This window comes from Euprymna scolopes, chromosome 35, assembly GCF_053919585.1.
Source record: "Euprymna scolopes isolate OS-2025 chromosome 35, ASM5391958v1, whole genome shotgun sequence".
NCBI lineage: Eukaryota > Metazoa > Mollusca > Cephalopoda > Sepiida > Sepiolidae > Euprymna > Euprymna scolopes.
Window position 1 is genome coordinate 10,100,203 of NC_136516.1, and position 17,500 is coordinate 10,117,702.

The 17,500-nt window shown below is 37.1% G+C and overlaps 1 protein-coding gene and 1 pseudogene across 1 annotated transcript in view; one reads left to right on the plus strand and one right to left on the minus strand.

Annotated features, from left to right (window-relative positions):
• The window catches only part of LOC145259676 (uncharacterized), a 374,516-nt gene that overhangs the window by 272,764 nt on the left and 84,252 nt on the right, over nt 1-17,500 (plus strand). The gene's annotated exons all lie outside the window — the stretch shown is intronic.
• On the minus strand, nt 3,581-3,697 carry LOC145260161 (5S ribosomal RNA; annotated as a pseudogene).

Here is a 17,500-nt window from a genome sequence, read left to right on the forward strand (position 1 = left end):
ATTCTATCGATTACATATACGTTATTGCCCCATATGAATTATTTTTAACACTATATCTATACTATTATATAAAAGGAACTTTGTTTGCGCGTGTGTATGTGTGTGTGAGAGAGAGAGAGAGTGGGAGAGAGAGCGAATTCGTTCCCTACGGACTCCTAAACCGTCGGGCCGATTTTTTTAAAATTTCAAACAAATATACTTTATGTACTTGACAGTGTTTTTAGTTGGGTTTTGAATCTGAATATTTTCAATAAGTATTGATAATCAATAACCGGAAAAAAAAATCCGATGGACAGGCGATTTTTACTAAAGTTAACGCCTTATACAGCCTAATATTACAAGTGTATTTGAGAAGTTTTATTACCGCACAAGCAGTAGGCTCTTTAATATGACAGGGGAGCGTTCGAAATGAATGTTTCTGTTTAGAGCACAATTGACGCATGATACTTGACTTTTACATTTTAAACTTAGGTGCAGCCATTTTATATAAAAAATAATTTTTCTAAAATTAACAGTAGGTTCTCTTTAGTGCAATGTAGACTACAATGTGTTGTCGACTAAATCCTTGCAGGAAGGCATGTAAAGCTCCCCCCCCCCGGTGCACCGCGATGGGTTCCCAACTGGAGCAGGCAATTAATCTTAATAATTGATTGAAAAATGGACGATTTCACCCATTTCAATAACAATAAAAATATGGGGGTGCGAAAAATTCGTTGATCATCATTCAATCCCGGGAAACGTCGGATAGCCCTGTTAGTATGTTTAAAATGGAAGTTTATAAAATTATTCAAACGTAGAATGTTTGTATATATTTTGAGAGTCTTTGTAAAAAGTTGGGGATTATTTAGCTGAGATATCGAAAAAGTATGAATCGATAATTTTAAAGCCGTAAATTATCCATGCGATTAAACAATCGTAATCCAAACTTCATCACTCAATTACGCAAATTGCAGTTCATTAAAAGTTATTAATAAGAGTCCATGTTCATTTTTTTATACTTGTAGAAAGTTTGGTGAGAAATGTTAGGAGAATTTAAATGAATGAGAGTTCGTTCAAACTCCTCGGCTTAACGCTCACAGGGGAACATGAGTTTGAACAGATACATCGAGGATATTGTCGCGGCTGCTATTAGGATAGTGGGCTCTCTCTACCGCGTTAGAAAGTTACTTACGCCTGAAAGTACCCTGTACTTTTACAAGGCCACAATTCGCCTATGTATGGAGTATTGTTGCCACATTTGGGCTGGGGCATCTGCTACCAGTCTTTCGCTTCGTGGACAGGGTTTAAAAGAGAGTCGCCAACCTAATGTGTCCCGAACTGTCAGCTAGGCTTCAGCCTCTCTCCCATCAACGAAATGGTGCATCCCTCTGTCTGTTTTGCAAGTATTTCAATGCTAGATGCTCCGACGAACTACAAGCCCTTGTACCCCCTCGACGTAAATACCTCCGATAAACCAGCAGCAAAACTTTTAACAGGCGTCGGTGAATGTTGATCAGCTCAGTTTTTTCCACATGGAGGAATTCAATGACGCGTTTCGGCTTCCAACCCACGTTCATAACAGGGGTTGTTTTTTTTTTTTTCGAGTACCTCACAGTCAATATCGGCAACAGAGAGATGAAGTTTTCAGGTCATGAATGCATAAGTTCAGTCATCATAACAATACTATTTGCAATCCCCATTTGATCCATTCGGGCGGAATAAAAATAGGAGGGATTACTTTTGGAGCGTCCCTCGTATATGATTGATTTACAGATAAAACAAAGGTTTCTGTACGTGTATATGTGCATCGCGGCATCACAGTTAAACGGCTAGTGTAAGGAACAAACTATATAATCGATTAAAGAAGTTCTGGTCAAATAGGGATCGTGAGAGGGAAAAAAAATGTGCCCGTACAAAACCTTTTCTGTCTTAATTTCCAAAACTGGTCATATTTAAATAATTAAGTTGCATTATATTAGTGAGGCTGTAGATTATTGTTTGTATAGTTCCGAAGTTGTTGATTGCTTCTGGAATATATTTAGCAGCATCATTACCATACGAATTAAGTGAGAGGCAAACACAAGGAGAGAATATGGCAGTAGGGTACTGCGTAACGTTATCCGGGAACCAACACACGTTGTGTCCAGTTTCAGTCGCAAAAGAAGACGAAGACAAAAAATAGGAAATAACTCCAACTCGCTTGTTCTTTGTAGCAACAACATTTATTTCCTTATTCTCTCTTTTTACAGCTGTGACGTCGCTCATGTGATCGTCTTCTCAAGCGTCCTTCGCGCCTCGCATGTGATCGCGAAAGTTATCCACGTCTCTCACGTGATCTCGAACGTTATCTCATCTCTCTAATGATCTTTCTCTTTTTTATGTATATAGAGCTTTTCCCTCACATTTCGCATGCATTTACTATGTTACTACTGTTGTTTTTTGTTGTTAATTTTTTATGGTACAGCATTGTATTAACCTGTCATGCCTGTCGCATTGTCATCATTTTGTGCCTTACAATCAACAACTGGAATAGCATGGTTTTCTAATGTTTCAGTCATCAGTTGGGTCATTTTTGATCCTGTTTTGTCACTACATATTGCAGAAATCGTCCCACTATTTCTTTACCTTCTGGCAGAATGGCGGATGTCCGATATGCCAATTATTTGCATAATGAATCTATAACTACGAGTTTAGGGTTAGGGTTCGATAAGTTTCCAGACTTTTTTCGTGTGCACACTTTTATTGATAGTACATACATGAAACGTACTACCTTTCGAAGTAATCTCCTCCGTCTGCAATGCACTTGTACTGTTCCAATAATTTCTGGAAAACCACATGGAAGTCCTCTTGAGTCAGCATGTCAATGGCCCTCGTCAAAGCCCCCTTCCCCAATTGTCTCATAACAACCGCCTTTAAAGTTTTCCTTGGGCTTAGGAAATAACTAAAATAATTAAAAGTCTCAGACAGTAACGTCTGGATTATAGGGAGGATGAGAAACTGTCTAGATGCTCATCTTGGTCAAATAGCATATGGCAAGGATGGAGTCGTGGGCTGCGCCCTTGGGACAAACTTTGCGCAAATTTTCCACATCCTTAATTCCTCACGAATAATTGTGTGTGTAGTTCCTACATTGATATCAAACTGTGCACTTATTGTCTCTGTAGAAACACGACAGCACTGCTGTAGCTGTTCATTTGAACCTGAAATCATAAAAGTTGGTCATCTATCTCATAAGAAGCATAGCAATAAACAAGGAATCCTTCAGTCTTTGACAGACCATTGATACTCATGTGAAATATATATATGCAAGCAGTTATATACACATCTAGAAAGCAGTTATATATACATCTAAAAAAATAACAATTATGAAACTCTAGCATACACGAAGAAACTTATATACTCAAAATACATTATATACAGGCTCCTTCAGTCTTTGACAGACTACGGATACCCACGTAGGGGTGCCTGCACGTGAAATTATTGCGGCATGAGGTGCGCAATCTCCAACCACACCTCTCCTGAGTCGACATTGTTAAATACCAGTGGCAAGTGAAGTGTATGTACAAGACAACTGGAAACAAATGCCGAGATAAGCAGAGAGCACATACAGCGCCTAGAATTCCCAAATGGTCACCCATCTGGTACTAACCAGGCTCAACGTTGCTTAACTTCGGTGATCTGACCAGAACCGGTGTGTCAACGCGATTATTCTATATATATATAACAATGCATAGCAATAACATATTTAATGCTCAACAGTCTACGACAATTTTAAATGACTGTATAGGAAAAAGGTTTCGAAACTTATTGAAGACACCTCGTATCAAGCCTAGTATCTACTAATGTCCAGTGTCCATAACTGTGACAGTCCACTCGGAATTTCCTTTCAGCTTTAAAGGAACGATAACAAATTCATGCATGATTGCCGCTTTCAATTTTGAACGTTGATATTCATGGGCGCCTTAAGTTCTTATAGTCCTGGTGAGGAAGTACACCGGCTGCATCCCCTTTCTTATAGGGCTTGTTTTCAAAACTCATTGTCAATAATTTTTCTAAATACCTAGAATAACATTAGAAACAAATGTTCAGAAATTTTTAGCGTTACTTTTTAATCAAACCGAATAAAGCAAAACGTTTAGAAACATTTACTCAAAAACCTAAACAATTATTTATTCATGGTGCTAAGTTTAACCAGTCATGTATTGAAACGCTGATTGATCCAATTTCGTTAGTCCTGCCTGCTTCTTTACCTCCTTACAGAATGGAGGATGTTATGTAGACGGATTAGTTAAATAATTAATCATTTTTTTTTTACACAGTGATCACCACTTATCAAGACCCGGAAGCCACTCAGGGATAAGGGTTATTGCAAGTACATTACGTTAGTGTGGAGATTTGATGAAGTGTTAACTTAAGGGGGCGGTTCATTAGGAATTTGTTAACATTGGACTTGAAGACATCCAAGTTGTAGTCCGGTGGGAAGCAGGCAGATGGAACAGAGTTCCACAGGCGTGCAGTTCTAAGAAAGAAGCTTTGTTCATGGAATCCGCGTTTTGATTTAGGCACAGATATAGAGTGGGGGACATTTTTAACAGTGGATTCAGCTAGACGGGTGTTTTTCGTGAAAGATTGGCGAGGGGGGACCAGAGATTGGAGTTCAGACGAGCACCTGCCATGGAAATAACGATAAAACAATCTATAACTATTATGCTCAGCATCTAATGCAAAATTCATCTAGTCTGGAGGAATATCCAGCTTTGTTCTGTTAGGTACCATCACTTGGAGAAGGTGCACCATTCTGTAGTTGTGATTGTGCACTTGAAATTTCCTTTCAACAATGAAAAAAATCCATGCGTGATTGTCCATTTCAATTTTCAACTGATATTCATGCCCCTCCCCCTTTTAGACTTTTATGAGCCCTGGTGAGGTGCACCGGCTGCATCGGCTGCACCCATCCCTTTTGAGAAGCCCTGAGTAAAACAATTTTCACCACTTTTATGTTTGTCATCAATTAAAAACGCATGCAATCACTCGGGGGTCGGGATCAATATCGTGGGGGAAGTCGTTCATTAAGGAAGGTTACAATAAGATGTCATCAATTAAAATATAGAATAAGATGTCATTAATTAAAAACGCATGCAATCACTCGGGTGTCGGGATCAATATCGTGGGGGAAGTCGTTCATTAAGGAAAGTTACAATAAAATGTCATCAATTAAAATATAGAATAAGATGTCATCAATTAAAATATAGAATAAGATGTCATTAATTAAAAACGCATGCAATCACCCAGGGGTTGGGATGAATACCGTGAGGGAAGTCGTTTATTAAGAAAGGTTACAATAAGATGTCATCAATTAAAATATAGAATAAGATGTCATTAATTAAAAACGCATGCAATCAACCAAGGGTTGGGATCAATATCGTGGGGGGAGTCGTTCATTAAGGAAGGTTACAATAAGATGTCATCAATTAAAATATAGAACAAGATGTCATCAATTAAAATATAGAATAAGATGTCATCAATTAAAAACGCATGCAATCACCCAGGGGTCGGGATCAATATCGTGGGGGAAGTCGTTTATTAAGAAAGGTTACAATAAGATGTCATCAATTAAAATATCGAATAAGATGTCATCAATTAAAATATAGAATAAGATGTCATTAATTAAAAACGCATGCAATCACTCGGGTGTCGGGATCAATATCGTGGGGGAAGTCGTTCATTAAGGAAAGTTACAATAAAATGTCATCAATTAAAATATAGAATAAGATGTCATCAATTAAAATATAGAATAAGATGTCATTAATTAAAAACGCATGCAATCACCCAGGGGTTTGGATGAATACCGTGAGGGAAGTCGTTTATTAAGAAAGGTTACAATAAGATGTCATCAATTAAAATATAGAATAAGATGTCATTAATTAAAAACGCATGCAATCAACCAAGGGTTGGGATCAATATCGTGGGGGGACTCGTTCATTAAGGAAGGTTACAATAAGATGTCATCAATTAAAATATAGAACAAGATGTCATCAATTAAAATATAGAATAAGATGTCATCAATTAAAAACGCATGCAATCACCCAGGGGTCGGGATCAATATCGTGGGGGAAGTCGTTTATTAAGAAAGGTTACAATAAGATGTCATCAATTAAAATATAGAATAAGATGTCATCAATTAAAATATAGAATAAGATGTAATTAATTAAAAACGCATGCAATCACTCGGGTGTCGGGATCAATATCGTGGGGGAAGTCGTTCATTAAGGAAAGTTACAATAAAATGTCATCAATTAAAATATAGAATAAGATGTCATCAATTAAAATATAGAATAAGATGTCATCAATTAAAATATAGAATAAGATGTCATCAATTAAAATATAGAATAAGATGTCATTAATTAAAAACGCATGCAATCACCCAGGGGTCGGGATCAATATCGTTGGGGAAGTCGTTTATTAAGGAAGGTTACAATAAGATGTCATCAATTAAAATATAGAATAAGATGTCATCAATTAAAAACGCATGCAATCACCCAGGGGTTGGGATCAATATCGTGTGGGAAGTCGTTCATTAAGGAAGGTTACAATAAGATGTCATCAATTAAAATATAGAAGAAGATGTCATCAATTAAAAATATAGAATAAGATGTAATCAATTAAAAACGCATGCAATCACTCGGGTGTCGGGATCAATAACGTGGGGGAAGTCGTTCATTAAGAAAGGTGTACAATAAGATGTCGACGGATGTTCCATGTTCGCTATCACGTCAGGAGTCGACAAAATTCAGAACAAAAACACAATACCTAAACGATATAAGGCTCCTTATTCATGGCGCTTTGTCCAGTCACGTACTGAAATGCTGATTGATCGAATTTCTATAGTCCAGCTGACAATGTAGCCTTCCGCGCTCCGACACGCACGACTTCATCCGCGACGTAAATAATACATCATAGTTGTAATAGCTAGTTCGTTCGACATCGTTTCCCAACAAGAAAATTGTATGATTCTGTTGAGAAGGTGTTGAGGCGTGAAGGCGTGTTATATCAAACACGGTCGACATACTTAGAAAAACGACAAAAAAAATTCCATATGTATTAATAAGGGTCCAGAAAAAAATGCATGGACCCGACGCGTAGCATCCTTGTTTTACTTTGAGTTTCTCGATTAGTTCTGTCTTTTCGCTTTCGTAATAATTTCTCATTTATATTCGGTTTTGTTCAAAAGAATGTATTATCTTTTTGCATTTTTTTTTATTTCTATTGTTGTTGTTGTTGTTGTTGTTGTTGTTGTTGTGTGTGTGTGTGTGTGTGTGTGTGTGTGTGTGTGTGTGTGTGTGTGTGTGTGTGTGTGTGTGTGTGTGTGTGTTCTTCTTTTAAGGGGATCGTTTTCTTTCCTTGTATCAGGACACGCCAGTATAGTTTTTAATATGTGTTCTCCTCAAAGGCTTATTTCAAACGTAAATTATGGGATATCTCTTTTAAAGTATGAAATATTTAGTGGATCATATACTAGTATAGGGTCAACTGGCTGTTCACCGTCTGCTCCGCATTTGGCGTTTATAAGTGTTAAATTCCCTTAATTCGTGTGGCAATTGTTAGTGTCCCTGAGGTAATGGCTTAGGTGGCTTTGTGACTGGGTTCGAATCTCCACTCCGGTAGAAATTGTAACTTCCTGCACTGATGATTGCGAAAGCATGAAACACTAGTGTATGTAGGCATAAAAAATTATTATTGTTTATAATTATTAACCCCATTTAAGGAGTATTTAATTTACTCTACTTATTCTTGACATAAGTAATCTGTCATGTGAACGATTCATGCATGCGCATTCGTGAAACAGTTAGCAAACAGATAAAAATCAGACGACTCCTATGTACCAATTTTTCAATCTTGACACCTTAGCAGCCGTTTTTCGTGATGAAAACCGAGTTAAGTTTTCCACATGTCTGAATATACCAAAATTTCAAGTCTGTAGATAAAAGATACGTTTAAGATATTGGTTGAGAAGTGTTAACACACTCATATTCTCATTTTATAAATATATACTAGCAGACGGTCCGCTAAATACGCATAAATATTTTATTTTAATTAATACAGAAACTGGGGCATGTGCATGCGAGTATTATCTTTTTTTTCTAAACAGTTCACTTCCTATAAGTAAAAAAAAAAAATACTCGAGCTGAGATCGAAACCAAGACCTAAAATTAGTGTTCCAAATAGGATAACCATTGCACAAGCTTCACATAACTTTTTAAAGAGTGATTTCAAACCAACTAATACTTCTTAAGGAAGAAGTCGTGAAGCAGTTAAAAATTGCTAAAACAACACGTACCAATTTTTCAGTTTTGACCCCCTTAGTAACCCGTTTTCCGGATGATGACCGATTAAAACGTTTTCCACATCTGTATACCAAATTTTACGTCTGTAGATCAAAAATTCGTTGGGTATATAGGTTGAGAAGTATCCTCTCTCACACACACACATACACACACGTACATTCTCACTTTTATATATACCGATAGATATCGAGAGAGAGACAGACTGTGGGAGAATCTGTCTGAGATTGTCAACTAGATCAGCGTTTCGTGAAAATCAATAACCCATGAATATATTTCCTCCTCGGAATATTGCCTGAAGCAGAAAACGAATAAAACAATGCGAAAGTCCATGAAATCATATCTATGATGAAACTGCGAACAAGAAGCATACATACAAATAAACATGGTAGCTTCCGTCAGTTTTAACAGACTATAGATACTCACTGTAAGGGTGCCTGCGCGTGAAATTTTTGTGGCAACAGTTACGCAATCTCCAGCCACACATCTCCTGAGTCGTCATTGTTAAATACCAGTGGCAAGTGCAGGTTCAGGGTGACTGGAGACAATGCCAATATAAGCGGAGAGCACATACAGCGCCTACAATTCCGAAATGGTCACCCATCTGGTACTAGCCAATGTGAACGTTGCTTAACTTCAGTGATCAATAAAGAAAGAGATAACTGAATATGATTGCATCGTTTTAAAAACAGTTAAAGCGTGCATCTTGTACACGGCGAACGTGTCTTAATTTAAATATGCTCCGCCAGTGTTAAATGAAAAATAAATTATATCTATAAAAGTGTGTGTGTGTGTGTGTGTGTGTGTGTGTGTGTGTGTGTGTGTGTGTGTGTCTACAGACTCGAAATTTTATGTACAGGGTACTGAGATTTGGAAAAATCTATGTGATCGATTTTCGGCCAGAAATTTGGCTGTTAAGGGGTCAAAGTTCAACGATTTGAGCTTTGAGAGCTCTACCAAACTCCTCCGAAAATTTTTGATTTAAACACTTGAAATTTTAGATAGAGGTTCCTTAGACATGGATCTAACTTAACATGGATCTAACTTAATAACTTGATTTGAGCCCAAATGTTAAGGGGTCATAATAAACAAATTGACCATTTCTTTTGTTTTTGGTTTTTTTCTCAGCATACACCTCCAAACACCCGGGCAATGCCGGGCACCCATGCTAGTATGTCTATAAAAGTGAACGTGTCTGTGTGTTTGCTTGTCTGTCTGTGTGTCTGTGTGTGTACATTTCCATACGCAATAACTGTCAATTTTTAGTCTACAGACTCGAGATTTTATATACAGGGTACTGAGATTTTGGAAAATCTACAAGATCCGTTTTCGGCTAGAAATATAGCTGTTAAGGAGGCAAAGTTCAACGATTTGACTTTTGAGAACTCTACCAAACTCCTCCGACAATTTTGGATCTAACCACTTGAAATTTTAGATATAGGTTCCTTGGTCATGGATCTAACTTAATAACTTGATTTGAGGGGTCAAAGTTTTAAAAAATTGACGCTTTTTTTTTTTTTTTTTTTTTTACTCAACATACACCTCCAAACACCCGGGCAACGCCGGGCACCCATGCTAGTATTTTTATAAAAATGCATTTGTTCACTATTTTTGTACAAGCGTATTTTTCTCTCCTTCTCTCTCTCTCTCTCTCTCTCTCTCTCTCTCTCTCTTTCGTTCTCTCTCTTTTTTTCTCTATTTCTCTCACCCCCTTTTCTCTCTCTTTCTTCATTGAAAGAGAGAATTGAATATGATTGCATCGTTTTAAACAGTTGGGGCTTGCATCTCGTACACGACAGAGGAGATAGCAGTTTTATGCGCACGCATGAGTCAGCGCCTAAATATGCTCCTCCAATGTTAATTTTAAATAAATTTTATATTTATATAAAAATGCACTTGTGCGCTATTTTTGTATAAGCGTTAAATTTCAGCGCGCGGTCCCTGCCATTTAATGCTGGCGATGGAAATGCTGCCTGTAACGACGCAGCGAAGATAGAAGAAGCGACACATGCCAGCCGGTTATAGCCGACGACATCTCAACCTGTCGCTGTTTCCATGTGCCTATCGTTCGATATCGTGTTTAACACCGGGGAGCTGGCTTTCTCAACCAAGCAACTTCTGTGGCTTCTTTGATCTCCCCAATTATCTTGTAACCACAACTCTAAAGTTTTCCTTGAGCTTAGGGAATAACGAAAAGTTACAAGGAGCAAGGTCTGGACTACAGGGAGGATGAGAAACTGTATTGATGCTCATCTGGTCAAATAGTCCGTGACAAAGATAAAGTTGTGGACTGCATCCTCGGGACAAACTTTGCACAAATCTTCCACATCTTCAGTTCCTCGCAAATAATAGTGTGTACAGTTCCCACACTGACATCAAACTGTGTACTTATTGTCTCTATAGACACACGACGGTCTTTATCTATGAAATTCTTTATTTGGCCAATCAACTCTGGTGTTCTGACTTCCTTACTCCTCCCACACCCTCACATCATCCCTCACAGATTCCCTGCATTCCTTGAATTTGTTATGCAACTCCAATTCTACTGTTTGATTCATGGAAGATGGTCTAAAACTAGTCTGGAGTATTCCATACATTTCTGTGGCATATTTTTCAAGTTTAAAACAGAATGTTATAGCATATCGTTCTTCTAAAGGGTACTGAGGTTCACGTCCGAATTGCATCTTTTTAATTCACCAGACGTGACAATCAGGCTTTAGTAGGGTGTATTCCAATTCCTGTTGTTAATTTGAACCAGAAATTATAAAAGTTAGTCGGTCATCTCATAACATGCAATAACATACTGACTTTTCAAGAGTTTAATTTTAAATGTTTGTACCAAAATGTCTGGAAATTTATTGATGGCACCACGTAGCTAAGAGAACGTTACTCTCGGTCTGTCTGTCTGTCTATCTGTCTGTCTGTCTGTCTGTCTGTCTGCATGTCTCTCTATCTATCTATCTATCTATCTGCCTATTTATCTATCCCTATCTTTATCTCTCTCTGGTGTGAGTCAATTCTCTTTAAAAATAAAACCTTTAAAAAACTTTCAGCATCCTTCTCTGCATGAAAAGAGGCTTTATTTGGAGATGTGCTGTTCTGAAATATGAAAAATAACTGCAAGAGGTAAAACGGTTTCACTTAAAATAAAAAGGTAATTTGCTTGGAGCCTTGATGGTAAGTATTTGGGCATTTATGAAGGTTGATAGCAATGCAGAAAAAACGGAATGTTAAAAGAAATTATGAACAAAAACAAACAATTGAAGACAGTATTTGTTTTTAGACGGATAGGTTCATTTCGGAAATTATAAAATATGTTACACTATCCCGGATATGTTAATTAATATTTAGCAGTATAGGGACCCAGGGTCAATGACAATTATGTCAGCTAGTATGAAGTTAGGCACATTGAGTACATATCATTATGACCCAAATCTGGAAAACAGGATTATTCCTAGGATTGAATCATATATGATTGACATTCCAGGTTAAAACGCAAAGCGAGAGGTCAGATCAGTTAGACCAAACAAAGGTATGAGCCGAGATGACTAATGACCTCACTTTTTCCGAGTCAAAAGAAAATAAATGTTTTATAATCAGTCTTTTTGTGGAAGCTGTTTGAAGAAAATAATAATGCGAGTTATCTGCGGAAGAAAGTACGAGACTCACAAACGGTTATAATGTAGAAAGAAAACTTTGAAAATCGCTAAGTGTACAAGGATGGAATACTGCTGCCACATCTGGGCAGGATCTGCTAAAAAAAGTCTATCCTTCTTGACAGAGTACAAAATAAACTTCGTAGCTTAGTGGGGGATGCCCTTTTCTCTTCCCTGCAATCTCTCTCCCACATAAGAGACGTTGCAAGCCTGTCTTTGTTTTATTGTTATTTCCATGGTTAGTACTCGTCTGAGCTCCAATCTCTAGTCCCTCCCTCGCCAATCTTTCACGATAAACACCCGTCTAGCTGAAACCACTTTCAATAATTTCCCTCATTCTTTACCTGTGTCTAAATCAAAACTATATTCCATGAACAAAGATTCTTTCTTAGAGGTGCACGCCTGTAGAACTCTTTTCCGTTTGCTTGTTTCCCACTTGACTACAACTTGGATGTCTTCAAGTCCAACATAAACAAATTCCTGATAAACCGCCTCCTTAAGTAAGACACTTTATCAAATCTCCATTACTAACGATTACTACGATATTATCCCGTTGATTAATGTACACGCAATAACCCTTATTCCCGAGTGGCTTCCGGGCCTTGATAAGTGGTGACTACCATGTAAAAGAAAAAGTTTGAAATATTACGCCTGATTCTGTTTTTCTGACTTGTTTCTTTGGTGAAGAACCACTGCACATCGAAATTACTACGAGTTCGTTACTTTAAACATGACAAAAATCGTTATATATTATCAGAATCATACATCATGTTGTCGATGGTTGCTAGATTGGCCTTTTTTTTAAGCAGTTTGGCTTTCAAAAAATGCATTTAGCCTTTTTCAGTGTGTAACGCACAGACTAATGAATGAACAATAAAAATATTATATAGATGAGTCACCACAATTTCCCTAGTTTCCCACCTCTCGGGGGCTGGTCCCCCTTTCCCTTTCCCTTCCCCTCCCCCATGTCCACATTAAAAAAAAAACGGCTTCAAGCCTAATTTGCTTTCGTGGAGAAGCAAATGAATACTATCAATCTAACTCCAATCTCGGGCCCCCCCCTCGCCAATCTTTCACGAAAAACACCCGTCTAGCTGAATCCACTGTCAAAAATTTTTCCCCTCCACTCTTTATCTGTGCCTAAATCAAAACGTAGATTCCATGAACAAAGCTTCTTTCTTAGAACTGCACGACTGTGGAACTCTGTTCTGTCTGCCTGCTTCCCACCTAGCTACAACCTGGATGTCTTCAAGTCCAACGTTAACAAATTCCTAATGAACCGCCCCTTAAGTAAACACTTCATTAAATCTTCACACTAACGTACTGTACTTGCAATAACCCTTATCCCTGAGTGGCATCCGGGCCTTGATAAGTGGTGACCACCGTGTAAAAAAAAAGATATTCTTAAGTGAACTGATTGCAAGCTATCTCTATATTAAAGATTGTAATTATATTAATTCATGTAAATATATAACAGATCTGTATAACCCTACCTATCTATCCCCCCTATTTACTAAATACATCATCTTATGCTACTTTCACCCACTTGTTTCCATGTAGATAAAATGTATCCAGAAAATACTTTGTTTCACTGACTTCTTTCTCCATTGAAGAACTTCTGCCCGTCGAAATTCTTTTCTTCAAACATTCCAATAAGCATGATATTCGAAAACAAGGCTACATTAAAAGAAATGTGACTTATCCAGGTTTGCAAGATTTTCTTCTTTAAAGCCAACTTTCGCGAATTTAGCCTTTTCTGAAACAGGTTAGCCTCAGAAAATTTCGTCTGGCCTTTCTCAATGCGTAACGTACGGGGCAAGCAGAATATTATAAAGATAGTCGAAAAGCAGATTACATCAAAGAGAGGCTACTAATTACTTAATTAAAGCCAAATTTTGCAAATTTGGCCTTTTGTAGAAGCAGTTTAGCCTTCAAAAATTATATTTGACCTTTTTTTTCAAAGCGTAACGTATGGACTAAAGAAGAAACAAGTAGATTATTATAAAGATACTCGAAAACTAGGTTACATCAAAGAAAGACTTCTCTCATATTCTTGTCTAGGGTTTCTTAGTTGGTCTTTAATTAAAGCCAAATTTTGCGATTTCGGTCTTTTTTCTTTTGGAAACACTTTGGCCTTCAAAAATTATATTTAGCCTTTTTTTTTCAAAGCAGAAAGTACGGACTAACTAAGAAAGGAATAAGCAACATATTATATACATTAAGTAAAGAGTCAAAATCATTTTTCCTCAAGGTAATTCTATTTTACTGTGATTGAATTCTGTTGTTATTTTTTGCCTCGTCTACGTGTCAAGACTTATTACACTTTTGTTATGCGCGTCGTCTGCAACAAAAAAGCAATTATTTGTCACTTAAACAACATATTAACACCAGTGACTTTTCTTAAACCCACACTAATTGAATAGTATTAAATACTAGCTGGAACTCTATTTTGTGCTGCTAATGATGTTAATAATCTATATAATAAAGTAAAGTCGATTTTCTCATCTGCATTCAAATATTAAAGCTTTATATGTATAGAATTCGTCTATTTTCACGCTTTTGGTTGTGATTTAAACAATATGCGCCGGTTTCGTTCGCTTTCGGTGATTCTTGATTCTCCTAATATTGCCAAACATACAAGAAGTCAGTATGACATGTACTCCCACGTGAATCCCACTGCCAACAACTTAGACCGGGAAATAATCTTCACGGAATACATTTTTATATAGACCACCATCATTATTTCCTGTTTTCTGACTTATTATTGATTCTTTCCTGCAATAATTTACGACATAAATACGATTCCTCCTTTCTGCTTTTGTGGCGATTCCATTGAATATTGCACATATTTTTACGTATTCAATGAGCGATACGTATTTCTCATAGATTTTAGAAAAAAAATAGCCCATGACAGGTAAGCAAACAAATGGACAAACTAATTTTCACTTTATATTTTACTTGGAAGTCACCACTTATCAAAGTCCGAGGACCACTCGAGGATAAAGATTAATGATTGTAAGGTGATATTTTCGTATCGTTTATTGTAGTAAATTGGGGAGAATTTGGGTAGAATTTGATTATTTATGAGGACGGCTTAACAGGAACTTGTTTACATTGGAATTGAAGGCTACCATATAGTATTCAAGCAGGAAGCATGCCAGAGGAACAGTGTTTTATAGGCGGGTAGTTCTGGGAAAGAAGCTTTGTTCATGAAATTTGCGTTTACATTTAGACACAGATAGAGAGTGGGGAAAATCATATATAGTGGTTGTAGCTAGTCGAGTTTTTTGTAAAAGTTTTGCAAGTGGATCAGAGCTCAGTCGATCACTTGCCACGAAAATAGTAATGGAGTAGAGACATACTCGCGACGTCTCCTTTGTGGGAAAGGGGTTGCAGGGAAGAGAAAACGGGCATCACCTACTAGGTTTCGAAACCAGTTTTAAACTCTATCAAGGCAGGATAGGGTAAGTCGAGTAGCTCCTGCCCAGATGCGGCAACAGTATTCCATTTTAGGGCACAACTGGCTCTGATAAAGATATAGGATTGCATCGACAGTGAGATACTTACTGGAGTAGTAGAGTGATCTAACCATTTTACCAGCGATATTGGCAACAGATTTGATGTATGTGTTCCATTTCAGATCAGGAGCGAAGGTCAGTCCCAGAAGCTTCACTTTCTTTGCGTATGTGTGGCGTATTTTTAAAAGGGACGTGCTTCTGGATTAACATCGGAAAATCAGTAGGGAGTAAGCAGGTAAAAACGATGCATGATTTTCATTGCTTTTGTTTAGAATCTTGGTGGAATGAGTCTCGTTGATTTTCCCCGTTTCGCTCGTTACTATTTCTATAAAAAGTAAACGGCTGCTTGACTGGGGAGGGGGGGGGCGATAAAAGTACGCTAGAATTACCCGCCAAATTACTTGTATCGGCTGCACACGTGTCCGCAAATATGGGGGTGGGGAGGGACAAAACAAGGCGTCTCGATTTATCTGCCTTCTTCTATTCTATCTATTCTTCTTCTTCTTCTTCTATTCTATCTATCTTCTTCTATCTTCTATCTTCTTCTATCTATCTTTCTTTCTATATAAATAAAATGAACTATTTTTCCCGTTTGAGTTTGACCTTAATAGGATTAAATATCACGACATTACATTCAAATGTAATATCCCCACACTTCAGCACAGGATCTGAGGTGTGGCATAGGCCTACTACCCTTACAGTTCCTTGATATTCGTACATTTCTATATTTTTTCCGGTGACAGTTCACTGCCACAATCGGTTAGAATCAACGGAAGTTGTAAAATCTTTTCTCTCTGTTCGATTCATACTCCGCCCGCGACCACTTAACACCGCTGCGGATACGTCCACAGGGGAATATACGAGGAACACTGGTTTGAGTTCTTAGTTGCTTTAAAAATACGGATTGGCATTTTCTCGTCTGGTGAAACGCGACTTTACATTCCAGTTATTCTGTGGGTTATTTGTTATTAAATAAACTAACACTCGATAAAACAACAAATGATTCTAAGTCATTTCTTTCTTTCTCTCATTCTATTAAATATCTCCCTCTTCCTTTCTCTCTCTCTCTCTATCTCTCTCTCTCTCTATCTCTCTCTCTCTCTCCACACACAGTCTAGCGCTCACACACAGGTGTGTGTGTGTGTGTGTGTGTGTGTGTGTGTGTGTGTGTGTGTGTTTAAACGCGAAATATTTGGCTTTTTGTGATGTATATTAAAGGTGCTTTTTCGAAAGCACTTACAAAATTGTATTTATAAAATAGGTAGCGTTCATCAATTTGTAGGACTCGTTGTATGGTTTCAAATAAACACTGCTTTGAAATAGCTGTAAGCAAACATAATACTTTGTGCATGTTCTTTATCTAGAACTTTATTTTAAAATGTTTTCAATCATCAAAATTTCTCTCTCTCTCTCTCTTTTTCTCTCACTCAACATATATATATATATATATAGAGAGAGAGAGAGAGAGAGATAGAGAAGAAGAAGAAGAAGAAGAAGAAGAAGAAGAAGAAGAAGAGAGTTATAAAGTAGAATTTCACAAAGAGGTTTTATTATTCGGCAGAATACTCCAAAGCTGGGTGCTCCGTAGTCCGCATGGTTTCAAAGAATGAAATTCTTCTAATCAGAGGGAAAAAAAACTGTTAGTGAAATAATCAGAAAGTCACGTTAAAAGCTTTAACACCATAATTATATACATATATGTATTTTGCTGGTTGCTGCATAGGTTAAAGTTTTATGATTTGTAGTCACAAAACTTAAAAGAATATATAAGAAGTTAAATATGTGAAACGGTTCATGTGGACAGTTCATTTACAGTTCAAAAACAAAATTATTAACCGTATTAGAAGTCTGGTTGGGAGTAAAATATAAATAACTATATGCATATTTGGAATTTGCTTTTTCTTGATTAGTAAATCAATACTTATACCCTTTTTTGCTTATATATATATATATATATATATATATATATATATATTGTCCCTATATATATATATATATATATATA